Source organism: Eschrichtius robustus, chromosome 2 (genome assembly GCF_028021215.1).
Source record: "Eschrichtius robustus isolate mEscRob2 chromosome 2, mEscRob2.pri, whole genome shotgun sequence".
Lineage (NCBI taxonomy): Eukaryota > Metazoa > Chordata > Mammalia > Artiodactyla > Eschrichtiidae > Eschrichtius > Eschrichtius robustus.
Window position 1 is genome coordinate 76,555,653 of NC_090825.1, and position 20,142 is coordinate 76,575,794.

The window sequence follows — 20,142 nt, forward strand, 5'->3', positions numbered from 1 at the left end:
TGCACAGTAAAGTATAAGACCAATTGAACTAGAAAAACATGATCACAGAAATGAAACAGATTATGCTTCTGAACTTGCCTCTCAAAGCTTGACAGGGCAAACCCATTTAAAATTTGAATACAGTTCTTAGTTAATTCCTTGTTTATGACCTTTCTCCTTATCGACATGATGAAGAAAACTCTTAAGGTCATTTAATCCAGCTTCCAGCCTCCAAGCAAGGTTAAACTATATTCTAGTCAAAATCCATTCATTCTATTTTCAGAAGATCTTTAGTAAATAAATAGACTCACTCTCAATAATATGATCCAGTGCATAATATCACTTTCCTGTCTGCACATTCTTCCTTTAGAGGCACTCTAAATTCTCTTTAATGTCATTAAAGTCAATTTTCTCTTTCCAGATATTGGAAAAGATAGTTAACAGCTGGTCATGGTCCTTTTATATTAAATCCTTTATTTCCTAAAAGGACTGTTGAGTAGCGATGTGTCCATTCCTAGCAGGTCAATTGTGACTGGTCTAGATTGAGGCCACATAGAGTCTCTGTGATAATTGCATAAAAGGTGGGCATGCAATCCAGTTCTGACCAAAAAGACCTAGAATGAGGCCTCCTGAATGATCGTGGGAAGGATTTTCCTCCTTAGTAGAAAAGGCACGAAAACATTCACAACTTATTCCCTACTAAAAATCACAAAAAATTTACACAGATGCCAAATCCATGTGGCACTCATGTCAGAATTCCTTTCCCCAATCTTTGCTCCGCATGTGCCTCAGAGAGGCTGGACCATATGTAATATAACTGCATATAATTCTGCATATAACACATCCAGAAACACAAGATAATTGGTACTGCTGGAGCCATGCTGTAACTATGAGAATAGACTTCCCTGATGTCCTTATAGTCCAGATGGGAAATATGACGAGCACCTTAGTCCTTGAAGACTCTGTTGAACTGCCAAACTGACCCTGGAACCTCAAAATACCCCCATTAAATGAGACTTAACATTGCCTTCTTATTGAAGCCATTTTTAGTTGGGTATTTTGACGCTTCCTTATAATCAGTGTAGTCTAAGCCACTTTCGTATCAATTAATATCCCCAGAAAGCTGATAGGAATGCTTGATGTGTAGTAGTTACCTCTGGTCCCTCATTCTGGCCTATTCCTTGAACCAGAAATCCCAAATATCCTCTAAGGGTCAGCACGATGGCACGCTGCCAGCTAAGATGCCAGAATTCGGCAGTAGAGGAGGCAGTGGCTGCCACCTTACTGCCTCTGAAAATTTTCCCAGAACCAGCAGGCACCATTGCTGAGCTCAGAATCGAATTCCCCAGAAACACTTTCTGAAGGTTGCTTCAAAATAGGCCATCAGGGACACGGCAAATTGGAACAAACTTGGACTCCACCCAGAAGACAATAATTCTGGTAGGATGGACTCCAGCCCAGTGAGTAAAGGAACTGCTTCAGTTCCTCTAGGCGTGACCAAGGTAGGGAGCCTGACAGCCAAGCCCCTTGTTGACTGTTCCCTGCTGATCCCAGGAGATGTTGCCAGAAGATGTTTCACAGCAGGAAAACCAGGCTTCCAAGGAAGAGAAATATTCCACTTTATTTTTTGGCAAACAAACTTCAGTGAACACAAGAGTGGAAAACACAACATGTTAAGCAAGTAGTAAATACTAACTCTTGCTTTGATTCATGAATAAAATGTGACAAGAAAACTTTGTAAATAAAGTACTTGGTATTTCCTTTCAAAAGTTACTGTTTTCCAGATGGCTTCAAGATGGCGGAACAGTAAGACGTGGAGATCACCTTCCTCCCCACAAATACATCAGAAATACACCTACATGTGGAACAACTCCTACAGAACACCTACTGAACACTGGCAGAAGACCTCAGACCTCCCAAAAGGCAAGAAACTCCCCACCTACCTGGGTAGGGCAAAAGAACAAACAGACAAAAGAATAGGGACGGGACCTGCACCAGTGGGAGGGAGCTGTGAAGAAGGAAAGGTTTCCACACCCTAGGAAGCCTCTTCGTGGGCGGAGACTGTGGGTGGTGGAGGGGGGAGCTTCGGAGCCATGGAGAAGAGCGCAGCAACAAGGGTGTGGAGGGCAAAGCGGAGAGGTTCCCGCACGGAGGCTCGGCGCCGAGCAGCACTCACCAGCCCGAGACGCTTGTCTGCTCACCCACTGGGGCGGGCGGGGGCTGGGAGCTGAGGCTCGGACTTCGGTCGGATCGCAGGGAGAGGACTGGGGTTGGCTGCGTGAACACAGCCTGAAGGGGGTTAGCGCACCACAGCTAGCTGGGAGGGAGTCCGGGAAAAGGTCTGGAACTGCCGAGGAGGCAAGAGACTTTTTCTTGCCTCTTTGTTTCCTGGTGCGCGAGGAGAGGGGATTCAGAGCGCCGCTTAAAGGAGCCCCAGAGACGGGCGCAAGCCGTGGCTATCAGCGCGGACCCCAGGGACAGGCATGAGACGCTAAGGCTGCTACTGCCACCACCAAGAAGCCTGTGAGCCAACATAGGTCACTCTCCACACCTCCCCTCCTGGGAGACTGTGCAGCCTGCCACGGCCAGGCTCCCGTGATCCAGGGACAACTTACCCAGAAGAACGCATGGCGCTCCTCAGGCTGGTGCAACATCACGCCGGCTTCTGCCGCCGCAGGCTTGCCCCACATCCGTACCCCTCCCTCCCCCCCGCCCGAGTGAGCCAGAGCCCCCGAATCAGCTGCTCCTTTAACCCCGTCCTGTCTGAGCGAAGAACAGACGCCCTCAGGCGACCTACATGCAGAGGTGGGGCCAAATCCAAAGCTGAAACCCAGGAGCCGTGCGAACAAAGAAAAGGGAAATCTCTCCCAGCAGCCTCAGGAGCAGCGGATTAAATCTCCACAATCAACTTGATGTACCCTGCATCTGTGGAATACCTGAATAGACAACAAATCATCCCAAATTGAACAGGTGGACTTTGGGAACAACGATATATATATATTTTCCCCCTTTTTCTCTTTGTGTGAGTGTGTATGTGTATGCTTCTGTGTGTGATTTTGTCTGTATAGCTTTGCTTTTACCATTTGTCCTAGGGTTCTGTCTGTTTTTGTTTTGTTTTTTTTAGTATAGTTTTTATGCTTGTTATCATTGGTGGATTTGTTTTTTGGTTTGGTTGCTCTCTTCCTTCTTTCTTTTCCTTTTTTTTTTTACTTTAAAAAAATTTTTTTTAATAATTTTTTTTATTTTAATAACTTTATTTTATTTTATTTTATCTTCCTTTTTCTTTCTTTTTTTTCTCCCTTTTATTCTGAGCCGTGTGGATGACAGGCTCTTGGTGCTCCAGCCAGGCATCAGGGCTGTGCCTCAGAAGTGGGAGAACCAACTTCAGGACACTGGTCCATAAGAGACCTCCCAGCTCCACATAATATCAAATGGCGAAAATCTCCCAGAGATCTCCATCTCAACATCAAGACCCAGCTTCACTCAATGACCAGCAAGCTACAGTGCTGGACACCCTATGCCAAACAACTAGCAAGACAGGAACACAACCCCATCCATTAGCAGAGAGGCTGCCTAAAATCATAAGGCCACAGACGCCCCAAAACACACCACCAGACGTGGACCTGCCCCACCAGAAAGACAAAATCCAGCCTCATCCACCAGAACACAGGCACTAGTCCCCTCCACCAGGAAGCCTACACAACCCACAGAACCAACCTTAGCCACTGGGGGAAGACACCAAAAACAAAGGGAACTACGAACCTGCAGCCTGCAAAAAGGTGACCCCCGAACACAGTAAGTTAAGCAAAATGAGAAGACAGAGAAACACACAGCAGATGAAGGAGCAAGGTAAAAACCCACCAGACCTAACAAATGAAGAGGAAATAGGCAGTCTACCAGAAAAAGAATTCAGAATAATGATAGTAAAGATGATCCAAAATCTTGGAAATAGAATGGAGAAAATACAAGAAACATTTAACAAGGACCTAGAAAAACTAAAGAGCAAACAAACAGTGATGGACAACACAATAAATGAAATTAAAAATTCTCTAGAAGGGATCAATAGCAGAATAACTGAGGCAGAAGAACGGATAAGTGACCTGGAAAACAAAATAGTGGAAATAACTACCACAGAGCAGAATAAACAAAAAAGAATGAAAAGAATTGAGGACAGTCTCAGAGACCTCTGGGACAACATTAAACGCAACAACATTTGAATTATAGGGGTCTCAGAAGAAGAAGAGAGAAAGAAAGGGACTGAGAAAATATTTGAAGAGATTATAGTTGAAAAATTCCCTAATATGGGAATGGAAACAGTTAATCAAGTCTAGGAAGCACAGAGAGTCCCATACAGGATAAATCCAAGGAGAAACAAGCCAAGACACATATTAAACAAACTATCAAAAATTAAATACAAAGAAAATATTAAAAGCAGCAAGGGAAAAACAACAAATAACACACAAGGGAATCCCCATAAGGTTAACAGCTGATCTTTCAGCAGAAACTCTGCAAGCCAGAAGGGAGTGGCAGGACATATTTAAAGTGATGAAGAGGAAAAACCTACAACCAAGATTACTCTACCCAGCAAGGATCTCATTCAGATTTGATGGAGAAATTAAAACCTTTACAGACAAGCAAAAGCTAAGAGAATTCAGCACCACCAAACCAGCTTTACCACAAATGCTAAAGGAACTTCTCTAGGCAGGAAACACAAGAGAAGGAAAAGACCTACAATAACAAACCCAAAACAATTAAGAAAATGGGAATAGGAACATACATATCGATAATTACCTTAAATGTAAATGGATTAAATGCTCCAACCAGAAAACACAGACTGGCTGAATGGATACAAAAATAATACGCGTATATATGTTGTCTACAAGAGATCCACCTCAGACCTAGGGACACATACAGACAGAAAGTGAGGGGATGGAAAAAGATATTCCATGCAAATGGAAATCAAAAGAAAGCTGGAGTAGCAATTCTCATATCAGACAAAATAGACTTTAAAACAAAGACTATTACAAGACACAAAGAAGGACACTACATAATGATCAAGGGATCAATCCAAGAAGAAGATAAAACAATTATAAATATTTATGCACCCAACATAGGAGCACCTCAATACATAAGGCAAATACTAACAGAAATAAAAGGGGAAACGACAGTACACAATCATAGTAAGGGACTTTAACACCCCACTTTCACCAATGGACAGATCATCCAAAATGAAAATAAATGAGGAAACACAAGCTTTAAATGATACATTAAAGAAGATGGACTTAATTGATATTTATAGGACGTTCCATCCAAAAACAACAGAATACGCTTTCTTCTCAAGTGCTCATGGAACATTCTCCAGGATAGATCATATCTTGTATCACAAATCCAGCCACAGTAAATTTAAGAAAATTAAAATCGTATCAAGTATCTTTTCCGACCTCAGTGTTCGGAGACTAGACATCAATTACTGGAAAAAAAATCTGTAAAAACTACATATACATGGAGGCTAAACAATACACTACTTAATCACCAAGAGATAACTGAAGAAATCAAGGAGGAAATCAAAAAATACCTAGAAACAAATGACAATGAAAACACAACGACCCAAAACCAATAGGATGCAGCAAAAGCAGTTCTAAGAGGGACGTTTATAGCAATACAATCCTACCTTAAGAAACAAGAAACAACTCAAATAAACAACCTAACCTTACACCTAAAGCAATTAGAGAAAGAAGAACAAAAAAACCCCAAAGTTAGCGGAAGGAAAGAAACCATAAAGATCAGGTCAGAAATAAATGAAAAAGAAATGAAGAAAATGATAGCAAAGATCAATAAACCTAAAAGCTGGTTCTTTGAGAAGATAAACAAAAGTGATAAACCATTAGCCAGACTCATCAAGAAAAAAAGGGAGAAGACTCATATCAATAGAATTAGAAATGAAAAAGAAGAAGTAACAACTGACCCTGCAGAAATACAAAGGATCATGAGAGATTATGCAAGCAACTATATGCCAATAAAATCGACAACCTGGAAGAAATGGACAAATTCTTAGAAATGCACAACCTTCCGAGACTGAACCAGGAAGAAATAGAAAATATGAACAGACCACTCACAAGCACTGAAATTGAAACTGTGATTAAAAATCTTCCAACAAACAAAAGCCCAGGACCAGATGGCTTCACAGGAGAATTCTATCAAACATTTAGAGAAGAGTTAACACCAATCCTTCTCAATCTCTTCCAAAAGATAGCAGAGGGAGGAATACTCCCAAACTCATTCTACGAGGCCACCATCACCCTGATACCAAAACCAGACAAAGATGTCACAAAGAAAGAAGACTACAGGCCAATATCACTGATGAACATAGATGCAAAAATCCTCAACAAAATACTAGCAAACAGAATCCAACAGCACTTTGAAAGGATCATACACCATGATCAAGTGGGGTTTATCCCAGGAACGCAAGGATTCTTCAATATACGCAAAGCAATCAATGTGATACACCATACTAACAAATTGAAGGAGAAAAACCATATGATCATCTCAATAGATGCAGAGAAAGCTTTTGACAAAATTCAACACCGATTTATGATAAGAACCCTCCAGAAAGTAGGCATAGAGGGAACTTACCTCAACATAATAAAGGCCATATATGACAAACCCACAGCCAACATCATTCTCAATGGTGAAAAACTGAAACCATTTCCACTAAGATCAGGAACAAGACAAGGTTGCCCACTCTCACCATTATTCAACATAGTTTTGGAAGTTTTAGCCACAGCCATCAGAGAAGAAAAAGAAATAAAAGGAATCCAAATCGGAGAGGAAGAAGTAAAGCTGTCACTGTTCGCAGATGACATGATACTATACACAGAGAATCCTAAAGATGCTACCAGAAAACTACTAGAGCTAATCAATGAATTTGGTAAAGTAGCAGGATACAAAATTAATGCACAGAAATCTCTTGTATTCCTATATACTAATGATGAAAAATCTGAAAGTGAAATTAAGAAAACACTCCCTTTTATCATTGAAACAAAAAGAATAAAATATCTAGGAAAAACCTACCTAAGTAGACAAAAGACCTGTATGCAGAAAATTATGACACTGATGAAACAAATTAAAGATGATACAAACAGATAGAGAGATATACCATGTTCTTGGATTGGAAGAATCAACATTGTGAAAATGACTATACTACCCAAAGCAATCTACAGATTCAATGCAATCCCTATCAAACTACCACTGGCATTTTTCACAGAACTAGAACAAAAAATTTCACAACTTGTGTGGAAACACAAAAGACCCCAAATAGCCAAAGCAATCTTGAGAAAGAAAAATGGAGCTGGAGGAATCAGGCTCCTGGACTTCAGACTATATTACAAAGCTACAGTAATCAAGACAGTGTGGTACTGGCACAAAAACAGAAATATAGATCAATGGAACAAGATAGAAAGCCCAGAGATAAACCCACGCACATATCACCTTATCTTTGATAAAGGAGGCAAGAATATGCAGTGGAGCAAAGACAGCCTCTTCAATAAGTGGTGCTGGGAAAACTGGACAGCTACATGTAAAAGAATGAAATTAGAACACTCCCTAACACCATACACAAAAATAAACCCAAAATGGATTAAAGACCTAAATGTAAGGCCAGACACTTTCAAACTCTTAGAGGAAAATATAGGCAGAATACTCTATGACATAAATCACAGCAAAATCCATTTTGACCCACCTCCTAGAGAAATGGAAATAAAAACAAAAATAAACAAATGGCACCTAATGAAACTTAAAAGCTTTTGCACAGCAACAGAAACCATAAACAACATGAAAAGACAACCCCCAGAATGGGAGAAAATATTTGCAAATGAAGCAACTGACAAAGGATTAATCTCCAAAATATACAAGCAGCTCATGCAGCTCAATATCAAAACAACAAACAACCCAATCCAAAAATGGGCAGAAGACCTAAATAGACATTTCTCCAAAGAAGATATACAGATTGCCAACAAACACATGAAAGAATGCTCATCATCACTAATCATTAGAGAAATGCAAATCAAAACTACAATGAGATATCATCTCACACTGGTCAGAATGGCCATCATCAAAAAATCTACAAACAATCAATGCTGGAGAGGGTGTGGAGAAAAGAGAACCCTCTTGCACTGTTGGTGGGAATGTAAATTGGTACAGCCACTATGGAGAACAGTATGGAGGTTCCTTAAAAAACTAAAAATAGAACTACCATACGACCCAGCAATCCTACTACTGGGCATATACCCTGAGAAAACCATAATTCAAAAAGAGTCATGTACCAAAATGTTCACTGCAGCTCTATTTACAATTGCCAGGACATGGAAGCAACCTAAGTGTCCATCAAGAGATGAATGGATAAAGAAGATGTGGCACATATATACAATGGAATATTACTCAGCCATAAAAAGAAACGAAATTGAGTCATTTGTAGTGAGGTGGATGGACCTAGAGTCTGTCATACAGAGTGAAGTAAGTCAGAAAGAGAATAACAAATACCGTATGCTAACACATATATATGGAATCTAAAAAACAAACCAAAAAAATGGTCATGAAGAACCTAGGGGCAAGACGGGAATAAAGACGCAGACCTACTAGGGAATGGACTTGAGGATACGGGGAGGGGGAAGGGTAAACTGGGACAAGGTGAGAGTGGCATGGACATATATACACTATCAAATATAAAATAGATAGCTAGTGGGAAGCAGCCGCATAGCACAGGGAGATCAGCTGGGTGCTTTGTGACCACCTAGAGGGGTGGGAGGGAGAGAGACGCAAGAGGGAAGAAATATGGGGATATATGTATACATATAACTGATTCACTTTGTTATAAGGCAGAAACTAACACACCATTGTAAAGCAATTATACTGTAATAAAGATGTTAAAAAAAAATTACTGTTTTCCTGGTCTCAGCCTCTCTTTCTGATTTACTCTGTGAAACATTTAGTGGGATTTGTAGAGACTGGAAGGAAGGTGGACCTGAGGGGCATCACTATGACAGGCCCAATGGCAAACTGCAAATAGCCTAAGAAAGCGGCATTTACCTTGGTGAACTTGCCGTGATTCAGAGCCTTGTTCTCGACTCTGCCTGCTCAGAACTGGATTCTTTCCACACACCACACCTACAGATGGTGAGCTGATGTGAACAGCACAACTGACACACAGATCTGAACATACACCTTCATACAACCAGTACGTTCCCTGTGATAGGCACATCTACGAAAGGCCAAATAATAAACCAAACATAATTGCATAGGCATGAAATCCGAACAAAGAGAGTTCATTGATGATTCAAAATTTTAGAGGCACAAGCATCCATCACATGGATGGGAAAGTCACAAGAATTGAAGTATCCATGCCAGCCTTCTTGAGCAGTTCTTAGGCAGTGCCTCCAAAGTTTCTTTCTCAGATTCTCCCCTACCCGCTATGTAAGTTTCAGTTTGAGCAATCATCTCCCTTCTGATTGCAAATTATTAAACTTTAAATACGTTAATTCTTCAATTAGTTTATAGTTAAGTCTTACCAAATCTGGAAGAGCCATTCTGATATTTCCATCTCTCTGCTTTATATTGATTTTATACTTTCACTTGGGGGCCAAGCCTGTCTCCAAGTTCTTTGCCTAACACCTCATTGTTATCCCCTGGATGCCTCTTAAATATCACATAAAAAAACATGCACATGCCAAACTGATGTGGCATTTACAGCGGAATGCCTTTGCTTAATTCATGCTCCAGCATCAGCCTCAGAGAAGTTGGACCACACATGCATATAACACACACAGGAGAACAACTCCAATCACAATCTTTACAATAGAACACGCAACAAGGAACCCTGGAACCGTCCATGACCACCATTCCCCTGACACTCACCCCTATGTCCTTTCAGTTAGTCCTGAAAAATATTCCCACTCCCACCCAACTACCTTAGTCATTTAATTCCTGGACTACTGCAGAGCTCTCAGCCCTCCCAACTCCACCTGCCCTCCACGCTGCCACCAGCACATACAGGCAAGTACACTGCAGACGCACGGGCACATGCTCGAAGTCTTGCTCAGTATAACCTCAATTCCCTTTTCTCTGGGAGAGAAATTAGTGTAACCCTATTTGATTTCAGTTTACATGCAACAATGACAAGACCTTCTATCTCTGAGTGCATAATGAAAGCTTTTTGGCTATAAAGACACATGCACTTGGGCACCTAAACGTACCTCCCCTACCTGCCCAGAAAAAACAGGCTTTCTCAAAAAAAGGGAAAAAATTTTGTCTCAAAGTGTCACTGTTATACAAACATAAGATTTGATCTCCTAAAAGGAACATTAAAAAGCCCGCTGAGCCCTCCAGTGGCAAAATTATGAAAATGTTATGATGCATATCTAAGCACCCTGGAGGAACCTCCTGAAGACAGGTGGAAATAGAATAGACAAAGTTAAGTCAGTTCAGGAGCCTGGGGTTTTCAAGTTCGCGGACTTTCTGTAAGCACAGTCAGTCCAGTGAATGATGGTGACCGTCGTCCAAGCATTCCACTTTCAGGAAAAATCTCTTCCAGGACATGCCCATAATAGAAAAGTCCTCACAAATTTATTTACTGTGCTTTAAGGTTTATTTATTTTCACAGCTGTAGGTTTTAACGAAGGGTTTAACTAAAGGTGTTTTCACAGACATATCTGGTGAGTCTAGGTCCGGGTTTGAATTATAAGACTTGGGAAAAATCAAACATAAAATGCAAACAGTATAGCACAGGGAGATCAGCTCGGTGCTTTGTGACCACCTAGAGGGGTGGGATAGGGAGGGTGGGAGGGAGGGAGATGCAAGAGGGAAGAGATATGGGGACATATGTATATGTATAACTGATTCACTTTGTTATAAAGCAGAAACTGACACACCATTGTAAAGCAATTATACTCTAATAAAGATGTTTAAAAAAAATGCAAACAGTAGTCATTCCTAGAGGTCTGTAATCAAAGACAAATATTTCAATTCAGAGACTATCTGGCTTGGGCTAAAGATGTTCAATGAATTTGCTAATTATTATCCCTTGCCATTGGCATTTCTCTGCACTGAGTTACATAGATTCTTGGGTACATGTTTACAACTCTCTTCTTTGCTTTTCTAATTTCTAAAAAACTAAAGGGATAGAAAGAGGCAAAGGCCACATGCTTTTGATGGCTGGTCAAGACAGATGAACATCTTCTCCTGTGAGGCTCCTGACATTTGACCGTACCACCCTATCTCCCTCCTCACTGCAGTCACCAAGCCGGGAGCCCAAGGAATTCAATATTTTGATCACAGGCTTAGAGTCTTGTCTCCATCTTATTATTTCATCCATTCAATTACACACTTACCCATTCACAACTCATCCAGCAAATTTATTGGGTGCCATAAGTTTCTGTCTTCATGAAGTATAGACTCTTCATGGAGTGAAGACTCCAAGGAATGTAGACCTATTTAATCATATATTTACAAACAAGCTACAAGAAGGAAAATCACTAAGAGACAAAAATATATAACAGTGAGAACCTAATATAGTCTGAGAGACAGTCAGGGCGGACCTTTTTTTGAGAAAGTAGTATTTAAAAGAGATAGGAAAAAGCAGGAGGAGTTATTAGGCAAAGATGAATAACAAGGAGAAGGGTATTTCATAAAAGATGAGCATGTGCAAAGGCCCTGAGGTAGGAGAGGGGCACAAATGCCATGAGTCCAGGGTTCAGCAGAAGACAAAGCTGGAAACTCCCTGGATTGCTGCATCATCAGCCTCCCTAGGTCTTTGTTTACACTACTGTCTGTATCCCTAGCCTCTTCTCAACCCAGCAGACATAATGATTCCTTTAAAATCTAAGTCAGGTCATGTCATTGCTTTGCCTAAGACCCTCTAATGCTTCACATTTCATACAGTGGAAAAGCCAAAAGTGCTCACAAAGAGCTACAAAGCCCTCCACGATCTAGTCCCCATGACCTCCCCTCCTGCCACCCCACACACACTCACCCATCCAGCCACCCTGGCTCCTCCATGTCCCCAGCACACCCCAGACACTCTCCCACGTCAGGGCCTTTGCTCCCGCTGTTCCCTCTGGCCTGCAATACTCTTCCTCTGGATATCCACATGGCTGACTCCCTCACACCTTTCACATCTTTGTTCCAATTCGCCTTTTCAATGAAGCCTACCCTGTCCACCCAATTTAAAAATTAAAACCCTTTCCCTAAACTCCAGCTCCCTTCATGCCCTTACCATGTTCTATTTTTCTTTTCACCATGGCACTTATCACCTCCCAACATTCTGCTGCTCTCCTCAAGTGATCCCATCTACTCCCATCATTTCATCCACCACCCACATGTGGGTGGATCTCAAAACTAGAGCTCCCTCAGGGTGTGCCTGACCACTCCAGAGAGCCTTAGGCACACATACCCAGATCCCTGCTAGCCCAGCCACTCGATAAGTCACTGGCACCAAAGCTCAACGTCACACCTTCCTTTACCACACGCTTCAGCTCCTCCTGCATTCACATCTCTAACCACAGCAGAGTTCAGGTGCTTACTCCACTACTAAGCTTTGCGGCTTCTTAGAACCACCCCCTGGCATCTCAAATCCAATGAGCATCAGATTTACTGATTCTACTTCTGAAACATTTCTCAACTCTACCAATGTCTCAGTCTGGTTCTTCTCCTCTTGTCCCTTCATTAGCCCAGGAGCATCCAAGACTCTGTCAAGCCCAATATCTATATTATTGCCATTCAGGCCACCACAGAATGATACAGTTTTGAGCTACTCACTCCTCTCCTCAAAAATCTTCAGAAGAAAAAGTCTAAACTATTAAGCCTGGCAGAGAAATCCTCCATGACCCAGTTCCTCCCCAACCTCACCAGCAACAATCCCTGTAATTAAAAGTCAACATTCAGACATTAACCTTAAGTTAATTAGCCTTAAGTTAATGTCATACCTTGTGTACGTAAGAAATGCTGCACAGAGTAGACATGATGCTAACCTGGTGCTCACACACAAGCTCAGGGATGACAAAAACAATGTTAAAGTGAGCACTTCCTCCTGAGCTCTCCAAAGGCTCACACCTGACAACAGGTTCAGGCTGAGTATCAAGACCAGGGCTGAATTTCGATGCACTCCTACACTCTAGACTGTAATTTTTGGTCTCCTTCTCTGTTTCCCCCACCACACCATGGACCCTTTGAGGGTGGATGCTCTACATTAGCCACCTAGGATAGTGTCTGACAAATAGTGAATATTCAGAAAAGTTTTTGAATATTCAATAAACTGACCCATCAAATCAGTGCAAGCTTATTTTTGTAAGATCTTTGTTAGCTGCATGTACCTAGGCAGATTCAAACCTGGTCATACACACTGAATTCTTAGCAGCACACCATTGTACATTTAATCAAAACAATGCTCTACCTTTAGACTCTCTCATCATTCTTTTATTATCCACATTTCTTTTCATACTTAGAGCTTATATTCTGACCAGTTAAATCCTAATATTTCCTTCTTTGTTGTCTACTAACACACACTCAAACACACACACACACACACACACTCCTTTCTTCATGTTAAGGAGCACATATTAGAAAACATCTTAGGATATTTTATTCTATAAATATTATTTACTGTATTTTACTTGAAACCAACCAGATATTTCTTTCTTTTCTTTTTTTTTGGCATTTTGTTCTTATTTACAGATTCTTGATCAGGTTTCACAAATCCAAGGAGGTGCTATAATATAATATTCTACATTTTTTAAATGATCAAAATAAATGATAAAAGTGTAGCAGTTTGAAAAATCAAAATGGTTACATTTCCATGAACTGCAAAGTTTAAAACACAGTTTCACAATCCACCTCAAGAAAGAATTTTAAATTTTACTGCACCATCTTTAATTAACCATTTTTTATGAAACTTTATTAAGTACATATCATATATAAGGCACTGCTCTGGACACTGCCATAAATTAAGAAAAGAATGAGTTAGCCAGATATCTACTACATATTACCCTCCTTCATATTTAACAAACCCTGTCCATGTCAGAGCTGTGCCCAAAATACTAACATCAGCCTTTCTTTATGCAGGTAAAGATCGTTCTCATGTCTCCGGATGACACCTGCATTGCAGGACAATGTGGTATGTACAACTCAGTTTCTCTTGGTCTCCAAAATAAGGACAATGCCATTATTTTTAGAACATTTAGAGGTCTGCAGAGGAAGATAACTGTAGAACCCACTTCCTCATGTCTCCTATTGCACAGCAGTCTGAAGAACAGATAAATTTGGAGATTTCTGTGAATTCACAATAGTCAGAAGTCTTAAAAAGTGACCCAGGGGCTTCCCTGGTGGCGCAGTGGGTGAGAATCTGCCTGCCAATGCAGGGGACACGGGTTCGAGCCCTGGTCTGGGAAGATCCCACATGCCGTGGAGCAGCTGGGCCCGTGAGCCACAACTACTGAGCCTGTGTGTCTGGAGCCTGTGCTCCACAACAAGAGAGGCTGCGGTAGTGAGAGGCCCACGCACCGCGATGAAGAGTGGCCCCCACTTGCCACAACTAGAGAAAGCCCTTGCACTTTAGAAACGAAGACCCAATGCAGCCATAAATAAATAAATAAATAAATTTTTAAAAAATTAAAAAAAAAAAGTGGGAGAGTAGAATAGAAAATAGAGAAAAGAAAAAATAATTATAAAAAAAAAAAAAGTGACCTGGGTGATGTGACACATCAGGCCTACGCTACACCTGGGCGTCATCCTGCTCCAGCTTGCACAGTCCCAAGCCAAGAGTTTAGGGAGAAATAAAAGCATCTCAAAGAACACACCATTCTTGCATTAGGCCATCAACAATTTCATAACATTCATACCACTTTAATATGCCCAAAGTTCTCCCTCAGAACACAGAGACTTACCAACTTCTGAAGTTATTTTTTTCCCCAACTTAAATTCCTAGGAAAATTTAAATCCTTCAGATTTTAGCAGCTGTAAAACTCCATTTACACTGGCATTACAGTCTATTTCTCCCTGGCAGCAACATTCATCCAACACCTACATGCTACTGTATAGAAATGAGTCATTTCCTCTTCTGGGGGAGATTTAAAACACAACTCTGCAAGGCAAAATAGTCTGAAGAGCTAGAAAGTTACATACTTAACAAAAAAGGAAACACTGAACCATAGTCTCTCACTGAGTGAAAATAGGCAGAGAAAATAAAAGTATAAATTGAGTGGAAGGTTTAATGAACATCAGCACCTTTATGAATCAAAACGCCTAGGCAAAAAAGCTTAGTGTGAAAAAAAAGTCCTCAGAAAAATGCCTATAATAGTACACTAAATGAAGCAGCCCTTAATCATTTAAAACACAACTCTGTGGCAATTTTCAACTAAGAAATGAAGAGATTCATCTCTAACGAATGAAAACTAGATTTTTCTAATTTGTTACATCATTCTTCACTTTTTCTCCCTTTTTTGTTTTCCACTTATTTCTGGTGAGGCATTAATGAAAAAAAAAGAAAAAGAAAAGAAAAGCAAACAAGAGAAGTACTATGCAAACTCAGTCATTTGGAGATTTAATTGGGATTCTGAAAATTTCCTAATGGCTGGAATCTTTTAAAAGCCAGTTTTTTTAACAAGCGTCCTTAAATTACTGAATCGTGAGAAGCAGTAAGAGAATATTCTACTGAAGAAATAATAAATTTTCCAATTCTGGCCTTATAAGTAATAGCACAAGAGTGGAAATAACCCAAATGTCCACCAACAGATAAATGCATGAACAAATTGAAATACATCCATACAATGGAACACTACTCAGCAATAAAAAGGAGTGAACTATTTTTTTTTAACATTTTTTTTGGAGTATAATTGCTTTACAATGCTGTGTTAGTTTCTGCTGTACAACAAAGTGAATCAGCTATATGTATACATATATCCCCATATCCCCTCCCTTTTGTGTCTCCCTCTCACCCTCCCTATCCCACCCCTCTAGGTGGTCATAAAGCACTGAGCTGATCTCCCTGTGCTATGCAGCTGCTTCCCACTAGCCACCCATTTACATTTGGTAGTGTATATATGTCAATGCTACTCAAGGAGTGAACTATTAATACCTGAAATAACATGAATAAATCTCAAAATAATTATACTGAGTGAAAAAATATAGCTCCCCCCGCCAAAAAAATATCTCCTATATGATCTCATATATAACACTCCTGAAAAATGCAAACTAAATCTACAATGACATAAATCAGATCAGTGGTAACCTAGCGAAGGGGATGGAGGGAGGGGAAGAGAGATTAAAAAGTGGCGCAAGGAAACTTTCTGGATCCACAAAAATGTTTTTTATTTGATTGTAAGGGAGATTTTACATATTCGAAACTCAAATTGTACACTTTTGACGAGTGAAATTTGTTATATGACAATGCTGCAATAAAGCTATTTTTTAAAATACTATCTGCTCATAAAATGCCACTCCCACAAAAAAGTCACTGAAGTTCCTGTCAAAATTAGAACTTCCAGGGGCTCTGGTTCAAGATGGAGACAGAAGAGGATCCTGAACTCACCTCCCACAAATGCACTGAATCTATAGCTATGTATGGAACAACTTCCTCTGGAAAAAAAAAAAAAAAAACACTAAAAACTGGCTGAGCATCTCCTATACATCAGATGAATGAAAGAAGGCCCACATCAAAATGGGTAGGAGAAAATGGGACACAGTGTGGCCATAAATTATGAGAACAAGGGAAATTTGGCTTTATTAGACATTTACCTCTTGATGATGTAGCAATGAGGGACTGTAAAAGTAATGGATAAATCAAATTCACAGAAAATCCCCAATGATAAGAAAAGATGAGAGTGGCTTAAAACAGAAAAAGGAAGGAACAACTATAAAACAGGAAAAATTTAAGAGGCCACCGTTTTCAAACCCAGAACAATAGATGGCATACATCTCTGGTCCTGGAAAGAAGGGAAACATGAAGTGTTTTTTTAAATTTTGTATGTTTCTCCACATACATGTTTTATTTTACACACTTGCACACATAAAGGCTACAGGAAATGTGGCTTACAATCACCAGGGAGGTGGACAGTGAAGGGAGACGTTGTAGAGAGAACACAGGACCTCTAACGCTACTTAAAGTGAAAGGGGGAACTGCATGTTAGAGGTCCCCAAAGAAAGATGCAACTGGAGTGCAGAGAATGTAGGGAAGAGCCTGAAAATTGGGCCCTGTCTCTGCTGAAAATTACTGCCTTTCTTAGAAATAACATTTTTATTTGTAAAATATTTATTTTCATACATATACTCTACTAAAACTTTTATCTGCATACTGTACCAGAATATTGTCATGAGAGAGGATAACCTCTTGCCTGATGTAATTTGAAGAGTTCCTTCTAACCACAATAAGTTTAATAACTCTTACAAAAGAAGAAAAAGGGATAATGTATGACATGCACTAGTTTAAATATAATAGAAAAGTAACCAAGAGAACAACTGAACAATGTACTGCAAACACAGATGTTGTATTAAGTATCTCCTTATATTAACCTTCCACAGAGAATCTTTGTCTTTGCTCTTTCTGAATGAAAAATGCATGAAAAGACTTACTAATGAAAGGACCAAATTGACATATATCCTATTATAACTACAGAACGCATCATTAGAATAAAATAAAGGTATAAGTAATATGAAAATAATAAACATCTAAATCCAAACTAAAATACAAAGACAAGACTATTAAAGGTTCTGAAAAGAAAACATCTCATTTCTTTGCATATGAAACATTGTGCTGGGGACACCAGGAATTGTAAATTTGCTATTTTGAAAGCATAATCCAGCATCTTAATAGCAGTCAGTCTATTGTTCAGTTTATAACTTTCATGATTGATAAATATACTTGTAGTCTAAGCCACAAAATACCTATTATAATATTAACTTTTATTGAACCAGCAATAAATTCCCAGTTTTTATTAACTCAAGTAATACAATTTTATTACTCTTGCTACAAAACCAGTCAATAAAAATGTCAGTAACTTAGTCTTTCAAAACACAAACTACTGAAGCATTTCATTCATAATAGACCAACAAAGCTTTAAATAATTCCCTTCCCTGTTGAATTCTTAAAAATCAACTTTATATTCAAGATCCTAAATTTCCCACTCATCATATTGCTCTATGATCACCTATAAAGTCAACCAGAAATGATAACACTGACAATGATAATTATAGCAGCTAATGTTTGTTGAGGGCTTACTCTGTGCCAAGCACTGTCCTAAGTGCTTTACATGAATTTAATCCTCAGTGCAACCCTATGAGATAATTAGTGAAATTATCCCAATTTCTAGATGAGAAAATGAAGAACAGAGTGATTAAATTACTTATCTAAGTTCACACAGCTAGTAAGTGATGGAGCCAGAATTCATACCCATGAAGACAGGCTCCAGAGGCCACATCTTAACTACAAGTTTAACTGCTAATAAAGCATTTTGTCCATTCTGATTATCTACAAGTGATACCTTTCAGTATTTAATCTCAAATAAAATTAACACTGACTCTTCTATATAAGTTATTATGCTGGGTCATTTGGGGCTATAATGAAATGTAGACATGGATACTATGCCAGGATGCTTAAAATAAAGTGAGAAAAGATGAAGAAATAGTAAAATAATTAGAGTTTAAGACAGTAAAAAAATACATTTCAAAAACCACTGCATATATTAATTGTCTAGTTAATTATCTATATATATGCTCTAGAAATTTAGAGGCAGGAGAGAGAACTCCAGGATACAGGCTCTAGTTCTGACACCTCACTCACCAGCCCTGTGATTTAGCCAAGTAAATTAGTTTCTGGGAGCAACGTTATATCAATTTGTATAACAATTCCAAATTATATTGATATGAGATTCTTTCAAATCATGCGTTACAATCCATTAGTGGATCGTGAAATCAATAAAATGGGTCAAAACCAGCAACTTCATAAAAAATGAAATGGGACATAATGAAAAATATCAGAAGTTGTTCTAGTAAGTTTCTTGGATTTTAAAGCATATGTGTGTATTTGGGTGTGTATGTGGAATTTTACAGATGTAAAACGTATTTCATAATATGGGCATGGTCATGAAAGTTTGAAAAGCCATAGTTATATTCTAAATTGATAGGGTTTGCAGGAGATTATATACGTTAGAAGTTCTTGTTCCTATAAAGATCTTTTGAAAGGTGAAGAAATAGCTTTCTCTACACTGCAAACTCCAAGAATGGCAACCTTGTCTTACTAAATAATATTTGTACTCTCAGTGCTAGCACAGTGCCTGACACAGAGCCAGTTTTCAATGATGGAGAGCTCAATGGATAGATGGAAACAGCCAGGGAAATTTTAGGAACTTAGAATTTACCTCGATTTTAAAGAATTGATAGTATTTGGATAATTTTTTTTAAAGAGTATGGGCAGTCTTAGAATTCATTCTTTCATTTCCTGACCACATGCTAGGAATGGGAAGGACACAGAACAAAAGCCTTCGATTCAGAGGAGGGAGGGAATAAAGTGAATGACACTGCTAAGCCATGATGGTCCCCCCAGTTCACTGATTCCACCCCCAGCCTTGTGAATAATGGGAAGATTATAGGTCCTGGAGCTTGAGGCTAGAAAAATGCACTGAAGACACTGAAAAGAGCCAATGTTAACCCTTTTCTTAGAAAAGATAAAATCAGAGAGTTGTGATTCATGTTTCCTATTTTAAACAGGAGTAGAGAGAACAAAGGTTAGACATTACCTAAAAAGCAGAAGGTCAGAGAACCAGGAATTAAAAACTCAGGTTAATTCCCTTAGCATCTTAATGCAACCTGCCTTTAAGGACTGGGTGCCAGACTATACAATGATTCTTCCAAAGAAATCAGTGAGTCGCCGCATTCCCTAAGCAGTCTGTGCATCCCAGTACTGAACCAGGAAGAACTTCAGCCATAAACCAGTACAAGGGAAGGTGATTTATCTGTAGCTCAGGGCACTGATGCCTAATCAGAAGCACTGGGTGTGAAGGCAGGATCAAGATGGCAGAGTAGGAAGACCCTGAACTCATCTCCTCCCACAGCAAAACCAAAACTACAACTCCGTATAGAACAACTCTCTCTGAAAACAACCTGAAGATTAGCAGAACAGCTCTT

The 20,142-nt window shown here is 39.6% G+C and overlaps 1 protein-coding gene and 1 pseudogene across 4 annotated transcripts in view; both read right to left on the reverse strand.

Annotated features, from left to right (window-relative positions):
* The window catches only part of LOC137755205 (E3 ubiquitin-protein ligase RNF19B pseudogene), a 42,210-nt pseudogene extending 39,541 nt beyond the window's left edge, over positions 1-2,669 (reverse strand).
* The window catches only part of MCTP1 (multiple C2 and transmembrane domain containing 1), a 550,214-nt gene that overhangs the window by 486,935 nt on the left and 43,137 nt on the right, over positions 1-20,142 (reverse strand). The window lies entirely within an intron of this gene.